Here is a 20,094-nt window from a genome sequence, read left to right on the forward strand (position 1 = left end):
TTAAGGTTTACTCCCCCCTCCGTCACTCCTATGTCTTGTAATCTGAGCTTGTGCCCTGTGCGCTTTCTATTCTAACACTTTCTGAGCTCTCCGTTTCTTCGAAGAAGTGGGGTGGATGCTGTCCAGAGGCTGTGAATCTCTTAACTCTCTCTTCTAGTGTTTCTTCTGCTAGCTGTTCCCCATCCAGTATTCCCCAACTTCTGCCTTCTGAACTATGCCCCTCTGTAAACCATTGTTCCAAATCTATACTGTTCTCCTGCTCCTGGGAAGATTCAGGATCAAGGGGAGAAGATGGCTCCCACCATTCTTCCTCAGTGCAGCCCTCCTCAGCACAGTCCCTGACAGTACTACAAACAATTTTTTGAAAATCCTCAACTTGAGAGGTGGAAACCTGGGAAGGGGGGGATTTTAAGTGCCCCTCCCCATGTTTTTCCAACAGGAAAACTGAACATTTGAGGGAATACTCAAAAACTCCTATGAAACATTTCCTCTTGTGGAATGTGAAATATTTAAGACTGGTTTTACCCAATCAATATTTGTAGCATGAAGATTTTTGTGCTTGACTATCTACAGCATTGAAAAATACGGTAATAAATTGTAGGTATACCATAGCACTCAATTCCAAGAAACATTTTGGGGCCTAGAGGAGTACCACCGAGACTAAGGAAGAGGAAGATGGCAGGCACCCTCTGCATTTGTTGTAAGCAAGAAGGCAGGTGGCTGAGAGCAGACGGGGTTGACCAATGCCCCCATTTGCCCTAATAAAATAACCTCCACCACTGATGCCTCCCTCTTGTGCATGGTGTGATTTTTGTTTCTAGTAGCTTTCAGAACATGGCAGAGTCCCAAGTCCCTTATCCCCAAACTACAGTGTTAAAAGCAAGATACCATGTATGCAGCACAGCTAAATCAGGCTGCTCGTGGGACTGCAATGGTAGCTCAGTTCAGAGCATTCCACGAATGCCTGGCTGTGCCACTGCGGATGTTAGCTTCCATTTGAGTTCACCAGGATGTTTCAATTTATTCTGGAAGACAGGCTCGGCTTCTCCTGTGGGCCTCTGCTGCTTGACAGAGGGGTTGATTCAGAGGAGATTGATGTGACTGTGCAACATGCATACTCAAGTATGTAAATATGTATTTACTATTATGGTTTCTGCACAGCGGGTTGAAAGGGGGTCTGCTCCCAATCTGTGACGGCAGGCCCAAAGGTGAGTTGGCCAGCTGCCATGAACTAAACTGGGGGGCTGAGACAAAAGACCATGAAACGACTCAGTTGCTGAATGCCGATGACAAAAATAACCAGGATCACTACCCAATTTGGGGAAGGAATTAAAGCAAAACATGCTTGCGGATCTGCACTTTATTTAGCTCCTAGATATATCCTTAACAGTGGGAAGTTGGGATGAAGAATAAAAAGATGGATTACCCTACATGAAACCATCAAACTGGGCTTCATATCTCAACTTTCTTTTTGATGTTCTGCTGAAATTTGGTTTTTATTACTCCTATGCTACACACTGAGAAGTTGAGATTGATGGAAAGCCACTTGTCTGAGAACCTGGCCAGGTGTTTGAATGGACTATGAAGGAGGAGGTAAAGAGGAGAAATGGCTTTTGGGTGGTGGTTGTTGGGGTGTATTGTTTCTTATTCAGCCCAGGTTTCTATCATGAATTTCTGGGTGAAACTGCCTTAAAAGCAGAAACCAATACGCTAAACAAAACACAAATATCCTTTGACTATTCGCCCTCCTCTGAATTTTGCAAAACCATTCTCCAACCAAACAGTATTAGGGGGAAAGTGGGCATAAAGATTTGCACTTGAGCAAAATGAGATGGAAAAATGAATTAGATTAGGGGGGGATGCTTGCAAATTGTGTATAAAAGAGGAAAGAATCATAAAAATGTACATATTGGGAGAAATTTGTACTATAGTCTGATGAATTTTCATGAGGATTGGGGGAGAAAAAGAACTTTGAAATGCTGCAGAACTGAATGGAGAACAAAATTTAAAAATGGAACAAATGGAAAATGGGAAGAATCTGAATTGGGTTCTCCCTTCCTAGAACATCATGATTGATAACTCAGCCTTTTGGCCACCATGCTTTAGCTGAGGTTCCTGCATTGCCGGGGTTGGACTAGATGACCCTTGGGATCCCTTCCAACTCTTCATTTCTATGATTCTATGCTATATGGACAAACAACTGCCAGAAACACCATTTCCTGCTGTTCCAACAAAAGAGAACAAATTAGGGAACAGAAAGTTCGCCTTGACTTACGTATCACAGCGTAAAAAAAACCAAAAAACGAGTATAAATTCATGGATGAACATTTTGTATCCTTAATTCAATCTCCTATGCTTGGTTTTACTTTTCTTTTTTAACATTTGCATTGCTTTGAGACACTTTTGTGGGGAAAGTGACAAATAAACAGAGTAAGTGATAGTGAAGACTTTTTCCTGTGACTGCACAGGAAACTCCAGCATTACATTCCACTTCTCCCTCCCCTCAAATTCAATGCACAGAAACCATTGCAGAGATTCCTGTGGTGAGGGATTCTGGCAAGCCCCCTCTGTGGATGCTAATGGTTTCCTAGCAAGTTCAGAAGTGGCTCATCTTTCACACCTTCACTGCGGACAAATTCGCAGCTCTTCCAGGAGATACTCATCTGACATGAAATAATATCCCACGTGAAGCTGTTTTCTAGCGAGAAACAGTCCTGATTTCTCCCCGCCTCCCTTTATTATTGCTTCTTATCTTTTTGCATTTTTTATTCCTATAACGTGGAAAGTGCATATAAGAAGGGCACCAGGCCCCTGGAAAGGGGGAAAAAACAAAACCATGCAAACACATAGGCCACAAAATCATCAAGAAACAAAACTCTTGTAAGGAGACCAACAACTCAGACAGGTGAGAGAGCAAAAGAGAGAAAGAGGGGGCATGAGGAAGAGGCGGAAGGCCAAATAAGTTCAATAATTCTTCCAAATAAAATTGTACTGGACTGGAATGAGGCAATCCATCATGTGACTGTTCATGCAAGTCAAAAAAAGGTCTCCCATGTGACCACAAATTTTTGAGTTGCAGCAAAGACCTTGTTGACTTTCAGTTTGCAGTTAGCTTCTCCAAGGAAACTATAAATGAAGCCTTTTTATACCACATACCCAGTGTAAAAGTTGAAGCATCCTTCCAGCCCCGGGTTTCAGTTAGATGGACTGTGGCCAGGGCTGGATATAGACACATCAAAGAAACATTTCAATTTAAAGCGTTGTAAATTTAAACAGGGAAAACTGGTAGAAAAAAGCAGGACTCCACGTCGCCATCTGGTGGCAAAATGTTATATCACACATTGTTGTTGTTGTTTAGTCTATTAGTCGTGTCCGACTCTTTGTGACCCCATGGACCAGAGCACGCCAGGCACTCCTGTCTTCCACTGCCTCCCAGAGTTTCGTCAAATTCATGTTGGTAGCTTCTAAAACACTGTCCAACCATCTTGTCCTCTGTCATCCCCTTCTCCTTGTACCTAACATCAGAGCTTTTCCCAGAGAGTCTCCTCTTCTCAGGAGGTGGCCAAAGTATATTGCACAAAGAATGCATCTAAATAGTTTTTTCTTTACCAGTCCAGCTGAGTCTCAGGAGGATTATAATTGAAGCTCTGAGCAACAAATGATGTTGCAGTATGAGTCAATCAAGGTGTGTTCTCAAGGTCCAGAGGTGGCAATTACAACAAACTAGACTTACTGTAATTATCACCTGCCCTAATGTCCCTCCTGCCTTCTGTGAGTCTGTCACATTTCCTCTGCCTGAATCATGGAGGTATGTGCTGCTTTTAAAATGTTTTCAGTCACCCTTAAAGGTTTTTAGGTGCTCCTAATTTTAGATGCTCTTATTTATTTATTTTAAAAAATAGTTTTTTATATGTTTATATGTCTAAGTAATTAACAGCCAGTTGCCAATCTCCTCTTCTTGGGGAAGGTTCTTGAGCAGATGGTTGTGGCACTCTTGGAGGAAATTCTTTTGGTCACACCGTAGGATAACCTCTGTTGGGAGAGAGTAAAAGGAAATGGCTCCACTCTGTGGTGGTTCCTGTCCTGCTAGGATGGATGTTTCCAGAGGGTGATGCTTGGGGATTGGTCTTTGGCCCTGTGGAGCCTTCAAGGTGGGGTTCCTCAGGGTTTAATGTTATTGAACATGCTGTTTAACTTATTGTTATGATTAGTAGTAGTAGTAGTAGTAGTAGTATACCACCCTTCATCTGTAGATCTCAGGGTTGTTCACAACATAAAATTATAATATAAAAACACAAAATACATAATAAAAATAAGAACGAAAACAAACCAGTAATGTCCCCCTCCCACAACCCATTTAAAAGGGAACCAGATGTTACTCAGCCAACAGCCTGGTTGAAGAGGAACATTTTTACCTCGCGCCTAAAAGCACATAATATAGGCACCAGCCGAATCTCCTTGGGGAGAGCATTCCACAAATAGGGAGTCACTGCAGAAAAGGCCCATTCTCATGTTGTGTCCCTCTGGACCTCTTGTGGAGGGGACACATGAAAAAAGGGCCTCAGAGGATGATCTCAGGACCCGGATAAGTTCCTAAGGAGACAGGTGGTCCTGAGATACTGGAGTCCTGAGTTCAGAGAATCATAGAGTTGGAAGAGACCACAAGGGCCATCGAGTCCAACCCCTTGCCAAGCAGGAAACACCATCAGAGCACTCCTGACATATGGGAGTTCTCTACATAAAACTCCTGAGTGGAGTCATCTAGTGTTTTGGAGTACATTGTCAGCAATATGATGATGACATACAGCTCTACTTCTCCTTTACATCTGCAGCTGAGGCAGTGGAAGTGCTGGACCAGTGTCTTGCCTTGGTAATGGACTGCGTGAGAGCTAACAAACTAAAGTGGTGTGTGTGAGTGTGTGTGTGTGTGTGTGTGTGTGAGAGAGAGAGAGAGAGAGAGAGAGAGAGCGCGCGCGTATAAGAGACACACTGGGGCTCTGAAGGCACTTGGGACCTACAAGAAAGTAAGACAGGATGGTTCTGATTTTAAGAGCAGGGAACCCTGTTGCAAAGAAGGGACCTTCTTCTGCATTCAACATCAGCTGCCCGGGAAGGTGTTATTTGGTGCTGATTAATACATATATTTGTCATTGCAAATAATGCACTGTACAAATACAATCTTGGAGTTCTGCCATTATTTTCAGAACACTCAGCACAGGCATAAATGATCCTCGAGCTGCACAGCCATAGGGGAACAAAAGGCTAACCTTGGCTGAAGAGCTCCATCTCCTCCTTTAAAAAATTCTCCATCACTAATTGCAACAGGAGAAAACTGTGTTGCCATCATCTATGTAACTTTCAAGGTTTACCTGGCTATAACTCTTTTCTCCATCTATCCTGTGTTTTCCACATATCCCCCTGAGCATATTTCCCATCGAATCATGGAGAGTTGGAAGGGACCAAAGAGTCGAACCCCCTGCAAAGCAGGAATAAGAACTAGAGAGTCCCTGGCAGATGGCCACCCATCACCTGCTGAAAAACCTGAAATGAAGGAGAGTTTACCACTTCCCAAGGCAGTCTGTTCTACCGTTGAACATCTCTTACCATCAGAAAGTTATTCCTCGTTTAATCGGAATCTCATTCCTTGTCATTTGAATCCATTGGTTTGAGTCCTGCCCTGTGGAGCGGCAGAAAACAAGCTTGCTCCATCTTTCATGTGAGAGCCCTTCAGGTGTTCAAAGATGGCTATTCTATCACCTTTCAGTCTTCTCTTCTCCAGGGTAAACATGCCAAGCTCCTCAACCGTTCCTCATAAAGCTTGGTTTCCAGATCCTTCATCATCTTGGTCACCTTCCTCTGCACAAATTCCAGCTTGTCATCATACCACTTCCAAGCTTCCATTGTTTCAGGTTTTCATTAGGAGGTTTCAGGAAGCTGTTCACTATGGGTTGATTACAATACTACTACTACCCAGGGTAGAATTCCAGAAAATGACAGGCTCCATCCTGCTCCTTCTTGTGTGTCAGGCAAATGGTCCGAGCTTCTATTTGGGAAAGGCCCTGCCTGGAACCTTGAGGAGCCACAGACACTCAGTATAGACAACACTGAGGCGGCATTCACATGGCAGTTTATTCTTTTTCCCTGAGGTTTCCCTAACTGTTAGCTCAAATATAGTGTAGAAATGTTCATATGACATAAAAGTCCCCTTCAGAAATCTAACAAAACATAGTCCAAGGATGGCACTCATTTCCATGTTAATTGCTTCCAGAAAAAAAGATGTGCTTGCAACCCCATTAACCCAGCAAATCATGGGAGTAAAGTGATAAAAAAAAAATAGACAGAATACCAGGATGCAGTTCTTTTATCTGCCATTTTCATGGGTGAAACATGAGGGAAGAGAAGCACAGGTGTGCAGAAAGGATGGGGGAATATTGCCCAATGACGTCCATTGTTGTGCCACACCACGCCCACTGGTGGGAATGAAATTTAAGGCAGCATGCTGCTGTGTATCACTGAAAAAGCCACAGATCACTAATGCAACAGGAACTGCAGCACGAAGGGAACATTAGAAAACAGAACAGAGGCACCAGCGTTAATCAGAAAAAAATAACACAATGCTTCCCACCTCTGAATGCACCCTGAGTAAGTTGACCCAATGTGTTGATCCAGTACAAGGGAGAATTCTGTAAAATTCCCCTCTGAAATCTTCCACATTTAATAGATGGATAGAAGAGATTTCCCCCCATTTCTGGGAATAGACTCCTGTGATGAAAAGTGTTGAGAAGTCTTAAACGAATATCTAATTTGTGTGAGTAATGTCCTGTGCTTACCAATACAAAGAAAAGCTTTATATATTGATGAGGTTTAGGGGACAAAAAACCAATTCATTGAGTATCTGTCTTTCACTTACTACTATCATTTATTAGGAGAGAATTTTGAGCACAATGGAAACAGGGAGTAATTTAGAGGGGAACGAAAAAGCACCTCCAATAAGGATATTAAACGAAAGCCATAGATTTCAATCTCTGCTTCTTTAATATCCTCTTTTGTCAGGCTTGCAGATACTTTTAAGAAAAATAACGTTGTACAGAACATTTCAAATTAGACCAGCTATTCAGGAGCTCAGGAGCTTTAAAGAGATATGGCTCTAGATGAACTTACCACCAGGATTGCACCAATGGGACTTGGGGAGATCGTTGCTCCTTCTCCAAGGCTTCCTTAAATTCACCTTCCTCAAGGAAAGACTGTAGCTCAGTGCTGTTCCTGGGATGCAGGAGGACCCAGGTATAATCCCTGGCATCTCCAGGTAGGGCTGGAAATTTCTCCTACTGTATCTGAGAGACTGTTTATCTGTTGTGCTCTTGCAGTTTCAACAGGAGCTAATACTGGGTTGACCGTGGGAACATAGCTCAGTGGTAGAGCGTCTGCCTTGCGTGCAGCTGCTCCCAGGTTCAATCCCTGGCATCTCCAACTTGGACTGGCCCTGGTTAACATTGTGGTGCATATATACTTGCAACACGGTGTTTGAGCTATAGCTCCTACCCAAACAATACCTTATTGCAAGGATATTTGCTCCACAAATATTTGCTGCACCAAATACTTTGCAGAGGTCCCTAATTCAGTCCCTGGCATCTCCTGGGAAACTCTCCTGTCTGAAACACTGGTAGCTGTTTTCACTAAGTGTGGCCAGTATTAGACCAATGATCTACAGTGGTACCTCAGGTTAAGTACTTAATTTGTTCCGGAGGCGCGTACTTAACCTGAAACTGTTCTTAACCTGAAGCACCACTTTAGCTAATGGGGCCTCCTGCTGCTGCCGCACCGCCGGAGCATGGTTTCTGTTCCCATCCTGAAGCAAAGTTCTTAAACTGAAGCACTATTTCTGGGTTAGCGGAGTCTGTAACCTGAAGCATATGTAACCTGAAGCGTATGTAACCTGAGGTACCAGTGTAGTTTGGTGTCATCAGCTTCCTCCCTGCCTATGGCAGCCAAGTGCTGTTGTGCTCCTGTCCAGCTTGGAGGCTTCCCAAGTATGGATGGGGCCACTGATGCAACTCTTCCTGTGAACTAAAGAAACCACTGTACTTCCTGGTAACTCCAGTCTATGGAGTGTTGCCCTTCTTGCAGTAGTCTTGCTGGCTAGTTAGTAGCAACAACGGCTGGTGCCATTGGGACCGGTGGGGCAGAAGGCAGGGAGACCAAGGGGCAGATGGAGGGAGTGCCAACGGCAGGCAGTGCCAACTTATTCTGGTTTTGTCCCCATCCGTATCCTTGCTGACATCTACAAGGCAATTGCACTGTAATCTACATATTAATCCAACAAGTGAAGATCGGTTTGCTTAAAAATGAGAAACAAATTAATTCCATTAACAGCTGTAGTCTGTTCCCTGAGCTCCATAGAAACCACTTCTTTGAGTGCCGCCCTTGCCAGAATTAAAGTGGGTGGCAATTAGAGAGAGGTCTCGGATTCCAGCATCATTAGACGTCAAGAATTCATGCTTCTGAGTAGGGTAATGTGAATACCATAGCCATCTCTACTGGGGAAGTTTCAGCTCTTCAGCCAGTGGCAAGTGGTAGCTATTGAGGTTGGTGGGGTAGAAAGCAGGGAGGGCAACAGCAGGTGGCGCCAGAGGCAATGACAGGTAGAACCAACTCATTCTAGTTTCTTCCTCCCTGCTGAATTCCACTGAGACTTGAAGAGGAGGAGGAGACTCACAGGAAGTTTCACCCCTTGGACTGGTTGCAAGTAAGAAAGCTGGCAAGATGGACGCTGGCTGGGGACCAACTGAGGTTGGTGGGGCAGAACCCTACTTGACCTTATGGACCAGCCTCCACTGTCTTCAGCTCCTCCTCTATATCAAACATGAACTCCCAAAATTCTCCATGCTGTTTGTCAGCAGTAAAATAGGAGCGGTGATAGAGAATTGCATTGAAAGTTAACTTGGTGGGGAAGTAGAATTCTCCAATCGTTGGGGCAAAGTCAAGGGGGAAATGAAATTCTCAGATAATCCCTTGCAACATTATCTTCTGAGAGCTTAACCCTAATTGCACCACCTCTGAAACAATCACAATGCACTTTTTTCCATGCGAAAATGTCTATTTAGTCTAATAAACTGCTCTGGCTAAAGGACTGCTAGCGATGCCATGGCCGACACAGCACCAGAATCAATAAATACACTGTATTTGTGCTGCTATGCAAAACACATCTCCCCGCAAACATATTTTGCAAGGGAGGTGAACTGATGGGGAAAGCCGCAAGACGAAAAGCAGACTTCCAACTTGTGGCACTTGTACTTACATATGAAGTCAACTTTTCATTCTCATTGTGCAAAATTCTATTTGGGCAGAAAGCCCTAAGGAGTTGTGACTGGTGGACCTCAGTCATTTTCAGCCTTCTCAAGTGGACACAGTGGAGGGTGGAAAGTTTTGAGAACCCCATCTATTAAGTGATGCTGTTGTTTAGTTGATGTTCAACTTATCTCCATCCCTTTCCTGCTTTTGGGAGAACAAGGGAGAGGAAATATCTATGTCCAGGAAAAAGTTGACAATCAAAGTTTACTTCCCTGCCATTAGTAAGGCAGTGTATTCTATTCAAACACAGCACATCACCCACCTGTGATACAGTGAAGCAGACAGAAAGACGTGTTCATTATTCTTCCTTTGCAAGTTGGGTATTATACAAAGCAATCCCCTCGATGGAGATAAAGCAGATTCGAGTGTTGATCTTACTAACCTTCCAAGTCAGTTGAGCGGCCTAACCTATTATCATCTCAGCGTGAATTCAGCAGCAAAGACATCACTTGGCATCAAGCAGAAACAAGATGCGAACCCGGCCAGGAATTCCATATGAGGAGCCTTGCTTTCATTTTCTTGTATTAAGGCACAAGGCAGCTGCACTTCTGCAAGGGAAATGGGAAGAAGGGGCTTATTGGGGATTGTCTTTCAGATATTTTCCACATTGTTTGGGTTTGCTCATGCATATTATGTATTAATAGTTGTCGCACACAACACCCGGAGCAAATTACTGTGACTGAGGAGGAGCTGCCATCTGTACCCAGATTATGCTGGAGAGAAGAAGGATGGTCTTATGGGAAGGATACTCAATGGGCCAGATTACTCACTGGAGCTTAAGATTTCAAACGTGCAAAGAGCAGGGAGGGCAGTAGCAAGTGGCCAGTCTGTTTGATGTGCAGATAAATACCACAACCCTTGATTCTAGCTTAGAAAAAGCATTAAGGGGCGTTCAGATAACCCATCCCACTGAAAGAATGCAAGCTATTAAAACTATGCATAGCATGGAGGTAGCAGATAGAGAGAGGCTTTTCTCCCTCTCTCATAACTCAGACATCCAATGAAAGATTCAGGACAGACAAAAAAAAAAGCACATCTTCAGTTTATAGTTAAACTGTGGAACTCACTTTTTTGCATTACAAGCAGATTGATAGTGGGCCCTGTGTGTATATAGTTTTTATTATTAATTATTATTATTATTATTATTATGTTGTTGTTGTTGTTGTACATGTTGTGTTTTTATATTGTAAACCATTGTATGATCTTTGGGTGAAGAATGGTATCTAAATTTAATAAACAAGAAGAAGAAGTAGTGTTGGGCAGGGAGGAAATGGCTGCTACTGCAGTCACTGCCTGCTAGGTGAGTTGGATGAACCTATGCAAGACTCCCGTTGTCAAAAGTGGGGACCCTTTTCATTGCTTGCAAACAGGACTGTGAAATTGGCTTGGGTATTCCTACATTTGCTCAGCCATATTGAAAAGAAACAACTTCTTGCCTTAGCTCTTTGAAATCTGCTGCTGAATGGTTGATATCCCCGCCCCCCTTGCTCATGTGTATGCAGATATCAGTGGCATAGCGTGGGTTGCCAGTGCCCGGGGCCTCACAGGTTGGGTAGGAGGAAGGGAGGGAGAGAGAGAGGCAGAGTACACATATGCATTCAACTGCCTAACAGTGTCCACATCACCCAGGATATCACATCCACAGAGATAAGAAAATAAGAGTTTCGTTGTCTGGAGAGGTCACTTCCTGCTTCACACAGAGAAGCTGTTTTCAATGGAACCCAGTGGTGGAAGTGCACAGCTGTATTGAGGGAGCACCGGGTGCTGAAATCTTGTGCCCCTAACAATTTTGTACCTGGGGCAACCACCCCTGTGCCCCCCACCATGCTATGTCACTGGTAGATATAGGTAAAATCTCCAGTGGAACAAGGAATTCTAAGGTTCTATTTCACTCTCCCTTATAACGTTGAAGTAGAGGCTTAAATCCATTTAAAAATTCCCAACCGAAAGGGCACTAAAGTGTGTGTGTGTGTGTGTGTGTGTGTGTGTGTGTATTCTGACCTGTTAATAAAAGACTAAAAGGTGCACATTAATATAAATATTTATATTCTGCTGTGCCATATTAGCACTTACGGATAATCTATCTCCCCTGCTAATGGTTCTGAGTAAAATGTGCAGTCAGTGCGGCTGACATTTTGAGGAGTTATTGCTGTATTGCTTCATCTTAGTCATCCCCACAGCCCCTTTCTTAGTGATTGATATGAGAGAGAGCGTACTGACTAAAATATCTATATTTCTTTCCCCATATTTGCTTCTATAGCCTGGTGAAAGCTTTGGCTTAGCTACGAACTTTGCAGCCCATTAAAATCAGCAGGAGAAGACCTGGCAGGCAGGAGACAATGACATTCAAACTCACAATGGGGCTGAGGTGAAATTCAGGAGCCACAAAACTGTTAGAGTTCAGGGAGCATTATTGTGTGGGGAGGTGTTGTGCTATGTGTGCACTCTGTCTGGGGTTGTGTGGGGAGGAAAGGGTCAACTGCCAGGAGGGATGTTGCAGAATTCTGACAAAAACAGAAATGGGAGCAAGGATGGCTACTGTTCGCTTACATTTGGAATGGAAAGCAATCTGGCAAACACGTCCACAAATGATACGCAGTTGGTTATATCCCCATCCTATTTGCGCTGTGTTTCCTTTGTGCTGAAATGAATGGGGTGGAATAATGTAATGACAACATAATTTAGGGAATTTAGGGAATGAAAAGTTAAGTGATTTCTCCACAGCAGGCAGCAAACAGCTTTGTTCCTGGTGGAAGACAAAACGCAGCAGAAAGGAGACAGTGCGGAATGCAACAAATACAGGGTGGGATAGAAAATAGTACCTTCTTATATCCCTAGATGCCAGTAAGGATAGAAGTGTCAATCTATTTCTAGTCTGTGCCACTTTTAGATATGTTCATTCATATGTCCACTCCCTTTATTTCTGCATTAAATACACACACACACACACCAACCCACATTTACAAAAAGAAAAAAGAAAATTGCTCAACGTTTTTGTATTTAAATATTATTAAAATGCTTATTTTTATGCATTATCTCACAAAATTCACATTGTTATATATTATCTTACACAAAATGTGCACTTTGAACAGTTCAATGCCATCGCTATCTACTCAAAACTACCAACTCAAAGGGCACTTGCTCCCAGGGAAGTATGCACCCTACATATGTGTGATGCTTTAATATGTATTTTGTGAAAATTGAGTCAGAGAAGTGCAAAATTCAAAGGATAATTACATTCTGAGCATTGCATTACTCCAGGAGGTACAGATCAAGTCATCTCATATTGGAATTACACACACACAAGCTTCCAGCTACTCCTACCAGCAGCAGTGAGACTAACCATAAAAGGGGGAGAATGGTTTCATCCAGCAGCATTAAGCCTCTGCAGAAACCTTTCAGATAATTTTTCTCCATCCTCACAAAGATTATTGCTGTAAATAATATTGCAAATAATAAATAAATAAATAGATAAACATATATTTCACCGCCTGAAAATGGGGCAGTAATTAGCAGAGGGAATGTTTGATCGTGTCTACATTTTGTGAATGCCAGTAAGTTCTATTTGTGAACTCCATCTAAAAGAACATCAGCAGGTATTGTAATATTTTTAAAAAAATCTTAATAAATATCTTATAAAAAAAAAGAACATCAGCAGGGACAGGAAGAAGGACATTTCAACTGGTGGCTCTGGTGAATCTCTCCCTGCTTGCCTTCTGGAGATAAGTTAATACATTTGGGTTTAAGAAAGCTTTTAAGGAAGCCCTTTACAACCTATGGAAAGGCCTCGGGAACATATAGATATTGCTGGACCAAAATACATGCCCTAAAAATGTTCCTTGCTCTCTTTGCAAGAAAGTTGCTTTTTTCATTTAGCATGTGAGTCCCAGAGAATCAACATTTTCTTGTAAAACCGAACGGGGAGGGGGAGATCTGAAGAATTTAAAATGTCACTTGGAGCATCCAAAATTGCCCTGTAGAAGAATTTGTTCACAAGTCAACCTTTATAAGCGCATGAACATGGATTTCTCTTACTCCTGGGAAATCAAGAGCGATGCTAACTCTTCGCGATGTGGTAAAGCAAGCAGTAGCCTGGAGATAAATACCACAAATAGGATGGATGCATTTTGCACATAACATAAACAAGCTGAGCTGGAATAAGGAAAACAAATTACAGGTCATTCCAGGCAGCTTAATATTGAAGACATCCTGTTTTGGGCAAGCAGGACTCATTAACTCGGTGCATTGAGCTGAGGCTCTAAAAGGGGATGGCAGGTAGATTAGCGTCTGAAACTGAATGAAGTTTTGCTTGTTTGTTTGTTTACCATTGCATTTCTAAGCCATCTTTCCTCCAAGGAGTTCAAGTTAGTATACATGGTTCTCCCCTGCTCTCCATTTTACCCTCGCAACATCCCCGTGAGGCAGGATAAGGTCCTGAGCACCAAGTAAGGATTACAGCAGTTCCTAAGGTGTCCCAGACACATACACACACAAACACACATTTCTAGAGTCTGGGCAGCTGCTCCCAGGTCTGTGCCCCATGGAGGAGTTGTGGCAACAGTGGGACCCCCACACCCCACTCCCAGGTTATGTACCCTCATTTGCTGGGGTGCATGCAACCTGAGGTTTCTGCTACACTGAAGCCATAACTGCTCTTCCCTCTTCAAGCACCTCCTGGTTCTAGAAAACAGCAGGGCAGAGGATGGCAGGGATTCAACTGGCCTAAACAGCCTCTCTCTCCACTTCTGACACATCTTGCGTGCCCACCTCCATCTCTGACTGCTCTGACCCTTCCTTGAGAGAGCCAGTGTGGTGTAGTGGTTAAGAGCGGTGGACTCGTAATCTGGGGAACCGGGTTCGTGTCCCTGCTCCTCCACATGCAGCTGCTGGGTGACCTTGGGCTAGTCACACTTCTCTGAAGTCTCTCAGCCTCACTCACTTCACAGAGTGTTTGTTGTGGGGGAGGAAGGGAAAGGAGAATGTTAGCCACTTTGAGACTCCTTTGGGTAGTGATAAAGCGGGATATCAAATCCAAATTCTTCTTTTTCATCATCCCACCCTGGCTCCCACATTGTAAGCAGCACCAAACACCCCATACGTCGCTGCCCCAGCTCTCCTGGGTCAATCCCCTTCCCACCTGCCCCCACCACACACTCATCAGAGCCCTGCCAGTCCTGACAGTTAGGCTGAGAGATGGTGACTGGCCCAAGAACACCCACTGAGCTTCATGGCTGAGCACAGATTTGAACTTTGATGCCAAGGTTAAAAAGGTAAAGGGACCCCTGACCGTTAGGTCCAGTCGTGGACGACTCTGGGGTTGTGGCGGTCATCTCGCTTTATTGGCCGAGGGAGCCAGCGTACAGCTTCCGGGTCATGTGGCCAGCATGACTAAGCCGCTTCTGGCAAACCAGAGCAGAGCACGAAAATGCTGTTTACCTTCCCGCCGGAGCGATACCTATTTATCGACTTGCACTTTGACGTGCTTTCGAACTGCTAAGTTGGCAGGAGCAGGGACCGAGCAATGGGAGCTCACCCCATCGCGGGGATTCGAAATGCAGACCTTATGATCGGCAAGTCCTAGGCTCTGTGGTTTAACCCACAGTGCCACCTGCGTCCCGATGCCAAGGTTAAGAGTAGCCAAATTCTGTGCGATTGCATAAAACATAGGGAACAAGCTGTGCTATCATAATGGTTAAGGTTTTAAGTTAGTGGCCAAGTTTTAATTTGTATATTTTTTTAACTGTTGCTATATCTGTATTGTCCCTGTTATACCTAATTGCAAATTCAAATGTATCCCTATCGTGTTTTATGACTTCCTTGATATTGTATGTGATATTGTATGATATTGACTCAAGAAAATTCTGCAGTCGAACAAAAAGAGATATTTGCAGACTCAGAGGAGTGGGAAGGAGGAGCTGAAATGTTGCAGGTGAAAAAGGACAACCAGTGGCCTGTAAAAATGGATTATAAAGAAAACAAGACCTGGATGACGAAAATTTGGTTTGAACTTGAGAATGAAGATTGGAGGAATCTCCCCACGGGGAGATTGGAAGACCTATGGATTATAAATTTGATTAAGGTGAAAACTGGAGCTTTTGGGACATTTGGGACATTTGGACTTAAAAGGAGCAAGAAACATGATTCGGGCTCCACTTTTGAATACGGAGGTCTGGTTGGAAGAAATATAGACCCCATTGGGACAGAGCTTCTCCGAGATTCGATGTCTACTATAAAAGACTACCAACAAACCGGCAGAGAGGGACTGAAAGAGACTTAAGGGCCTCGGACGTGAGGGATCCAGGCTGAGAGTTGATAGATTGATGGATACTTTTTGAGGATCGAGACCGGGAAAGGGGGGGGCGAGAGTTTGGGAATCCAAAGGGTGTATAATTATATGTTGCTTTCTGTTATTTTGTTTTGTAAATAATATAAAAATTGGGAATTTTGTGGAAGGGAAATGGGGTCGTCCTTAGAAAAGTATGTAAAGGATGGGTATTTTGGTTTAAACTGAGGTTTATAAGTTAAATTTGGTTAACTAAGAAGAATTAAGTAAAATATTAATAAGGTAAAGGTGGGAGATAAGAACTTGCTGAGTAAACTATTGGAGTTGGGATGCAGGAGGGGGAGGTGTGGGGAAGTCAGGGAAAGTGGTTAAGAAACTAGGGATTTGAAATTATATGTGTTTGTCTTTGTGTTTGTATGCTTGTGTTGTGTATTGTCTGTGTGTGTGTAAATTTTGAAAATTCAATAAAAATTTATTTAAAAAAAAAACAAAAAAAAAGATATTGTATGTGGGCTAGAACTGGTCTGTGACCGAAATAATAAAATTCATTCACTTTGATGTCACGGACTGGCTGGATGCAGAGCTGGGGAACCCCCAAGAGAACCCCCAGAGGAAGAAGGCTCAGGGCCAGGGGATTGGTGCTGGGGTGATGATGCGTGGACAGAGGGAGAAGGGGGAGCAGGCTGGGAGAAGGAGGCGCAGGACGCTGAAGAGGTAATAGGCTTTAGTGAGCAGGAAGAGACTGTGGCAGAGAGCAGTCCAGACTCAGAGGCAGGAAAGGAGGGGCATCAGGAGAGAGAGATGAGGCAGGCTGCTGAAGAAGCCATGGAGTCCCCCCCCCCCCGCTTCTGTTGGAACCAGCCCCCTCCTCTCCCCTCGGTCCCCCAGAACACTCAAGGAAATGAAGAGAGTGGAGCAATGAGAGGCAAGAGGACAAGCCTTAGACTGTTGGGGAAGGAGCCTTAGAGAGTGGTGGGAAGGTGGGAACCTTCATTCCTTGCAACTGCTTCATTGGGGCAAGACCTACTAAGAAGCGTTGCTGTGACCACTCATCATGAGCTGTTTTGTTTCTTTATTGTTTCATTGCTGACCTATGCCTGACTCCAGCTCCTGACATTTGGTCTCCAAGGTCCTAGCCTAACGCTCCAACTGCTATGCCACACTACCTCTCATCTTCTAAGGCCCACTGAAATCACTAGGACATACCTCTAGGAAATGGGCATGGAACGATGAGATTCCTCCTCTTCGTGTATACCGATGGTACTGCATCTTGCGGGTTGCCGCATTAAGCTGTGAGCAATCAGAGTGCTCCTACCTTTTATTCAGAAGTCCTGTTTCCAAGTTAACAAGTCAGGACTTACTGCCTACACACACTCCTTAAGGAACAGGCTCCGATTCACTCGTTGGGATTTACTTCTGAGTAATCACACCATTGGGCTATGCACTTTTATTTTGGTGACTCCAGTGCTTTCCAAGTGTGCATCTTTTGGCTGCCTGATCTTTTCACTAAGCCCTTGGGATCGGTCCCCACCCCATGCACTAAAGAACCACAATTTCAGTCCATCTTATCCCCCCCATCCCTAGATTAGAACCCAGCCAAGCAATGCACCCCTTTCCCTTCAAGGGGACCTTCACACCTCAAGGGGACCTTCAGACCCACATCTAGTTCCCCCAGGCGATAAACACAAGAATTGAATCAGCAGTACCATTTCGTGCATCTGCACAAATCCATGTAACAGATGTGAGGCGGCTTGGGAGGGGAACTTATTTTAGATAAGCCAAATAATCTTTTCAATTATCTTTAACTGAAAATATTGTATTTTCTTTTCCGGCATTCAAGAGCATTTGGGCATAAAGCACTCGCCTAATTATCATTATCTCCTCTATTATGTGTTCTGAAATAGTTTGTCAAATATGCTACTATTTTGTTATTTGGGAAGGTTTCCAAAAGCACTTTCCAGCTGCTATATATCTTTGTTACTGGGTAATGGTTGTGGCGGAGGAGTTGGAGTTAATCCATCAGGAAGCAAAACAACCAAACCAAACAAAAAAAGGAAGCAGGAGATTCATGTTGCAAGCTTCCTTTGGGGGCCAGAAGGCTCCAGGGTTCAAGGTGCCTGGGAGCAAGAAGCCCACCCCTCTCTGCTTCGTCCATCCTGCTAATCAGTTGTCAGTTTGTTGGTAGCAGCTGGAAACAATCTACAGTAATCATGGTACTAGAGAACCATCTTGCGAGTGGTGAGTTCATGACTGAGAAGGGACCTTAGGGGCCGTGATGGATCAGGCCCAAGGCCCATCTAGTCCAGTATCCTGTTCTCACAGTGTCCAACCAGATGCCAGGGAAACCTCCAAACAGGGCCAGAGTGCAACAGTGCTCTCCCTTCCTGCGATTCCCAGTTACTGCATAGCTGTCAACTTTTCCCTTTTCTTGCGAGGAATCCTATTTGGAATAAGGGAATTTCCCTTAAAAAAAAGGAAAAACGTTGGCAGCTATGAATTACTGGTATTTAGGAGGCAAACTGCCCCTTACAAATAGCTTCTTGAAATTCTCCACTCTTATTTGTATGAGGAGGGGGAGCATGTCACCAAATTTCTCCAGAGGGAGAGGAAGAAATCTCCAACTGGTTCTTAGAGGTGGGTCTTGCTGTTATCAGTGGCAATAGCATAGTTCTGTTCTGCTCTTTTTGCCTAAGGGTGTGCATTCATTCATGGTGTGTGTGTGTGTGTGTGTGTGTGTGTGTGTGTGTGTGTGTGTGTGTGTGTGTTTGCTGCCTCTGCGAGTGGCAAGAGCAGCAACTGTGATGGCAACCTGGCCAACATAGGGCATTTGCCACAGATGTTCTGGGCCAATAAGGAAGCTCTCAGAAATGTTATTGGGGGGGGCCTCCAGAGAAATTTTGATTTGGATCTAACCTATAATTATTTTAAGCAGGAAGCATGTTACACAGTGATGTGATTCACAGCCAGGGGTGAGAGGATTTCCCCCCATTGTGTTTGTTTGTTTGTTTGTTTGTTTGTTTTATTTCCTCTGGTGTGATCTTCCATGAATAATCTTCTCCTAAGTTCAGGTTCAACTAGGACAATTTCAAAAAGTGCAATTCCAGACATGGAGCACCTGCAGCTGGATTTGGCTTTCGTTTCAAGCGTTCCTTCTGGTATCACACACACACACACACACACACACACACACACACACACACACACAATGTTCTCCATATGCCCATGGAAAGACAGGAAAGAGTGGAGGGAACTGAAGCCTGTAGCAATGCTCTCAAAATGTTTTGGATGTTATAAATAAAGCAATAAAGAATTCCTAATTTGCTGATTCCACAATGCCAGTTGATTTGGAAATCTTCCAGATCTGTGGAGAACTTCAGAGGAGGACAATTCTGGAAGCCTCCATGCTTCACCTTCTCCTGTGCCCATAATAAGAGAAGTTGGGGACATCCAATGAAGTTGAAGGTTGGAAGGTTCATGAATGACAAAGTAAAGTCCTTCATCACACACAGCACAGACTTGAACCATGGAACTTGCTCCCCCGGAGGCAGTGACAGCCACCAACATTCTGCTTCCACTGTCAGAGTCAGTATACTTCTGAATGCCCATTGATAGAAACCATGGAAGGGGAGAAAGCTCTTATGCGCAGGTCTTGCTTTCACGCTTCCCAGAGGCATAAGGCACTTTGAGAACAGGATGCTGAACTAGCAAGACTCCACTTATGTTCTTAAGCTTATTCCTAGGGAGCATGGGAGAGGCATGAAAGCCGTTCAGAGGAGCTCATACTTCTGTTGATTCTGGAGAGCAAGGCAGTTGTCCTCTGAGTACTGATGTACCCGCAGATGTTGCTAAAGCCCCGAGCATCACAAACGCAGTCCCCATATCGCACAATACTCCATCACAGCAATCGCATTAGAATTACCCTTGTTTTCAACGACTGCAGCAAGGCAAGAGTGCAGATGCCTCACAGAGGTCATTCACGCAATATTGCATGACCTTGATGAATGGCTAATTTGATAAGAATTCAATTTAAAATTCCATTTGCTCCAACAAACCAGCATTTTACTGCTGTTCAATTTCCCCCCTCCTCCTATAAGGAAAGCAATCTTCAGAAGGAAGATGTTTTCTGAAACCTTGAAGTGGGGGGCGGGAGAGGGACTGAGGAAACTGCCTTTATTTTCAAAGGCTCCACATATCAGTTTATTTTAAATGTAAATTTATTTTAAGGGTGTTTCCACACCCTTACACACACACACACACGTCCACGTGAAGTAAATCTCTTAAGCTGTCTGAGATGAAACAGTGCTTGATAAGAAAATACATTCATTGGGCTATTTCTGGAAAGTAATTTATCTGCCATCTTTGTTTCCTGCGGGTGTTCTGTATGTAGGGGTTCCCTTTGGGCCTGGTCTGGAGTCTCGAACTGTTTCTGGATCCAAGTACCGGATCACAGGCTATATTTA

At 43.9% G+C, this 20,094-nt stretch overlaps 2 long non-coding RNA genes across 2 annotated transcripts in view; one reads left to right on the top strand and one right to left on the bottom strand.

Annotated features, from left to right (window-relative positions):
* Positions 1–923: 923 nt before the first annotated feature.
* On the top strand, positions 924–11,934 carry LOC308574914. The gene is made up of 3 exons (XR_014002625.1): positions 924–1,122; positions 3,613–3,808; positions 11,612–11,934. It is a non-coding gene; the product is annotated as an uncharacterized lncRNA (long non-coding RNA).
* Positions 8,189–20,094, bottom strand: part of LOC308574922 — a 52,559-nt gene continuing 40,653 nt past the window's right edge. The window contains exon 3 of the long non-coding RNA XR_014002634.1: positions 8,189–9,899. This is a non-coding gene — a long non-coding RNA (uncharacterized lncRNA). The remainder of the gene's footprint in view (positions 9,900–20,094) is intronic.

Source organism: Podarcis bocagei (assembly GCF_964188305.1).
Source record: "Podarcis bocagei genome assembly, chromosome: 15".
In the NCBI taxonomy this organism is placed as follows: Eukaryota; Metazoa; Chordata; class Lepidosauria; order Squamata; family Lacertidae; genus Podarcis; species Podarcis bocagei.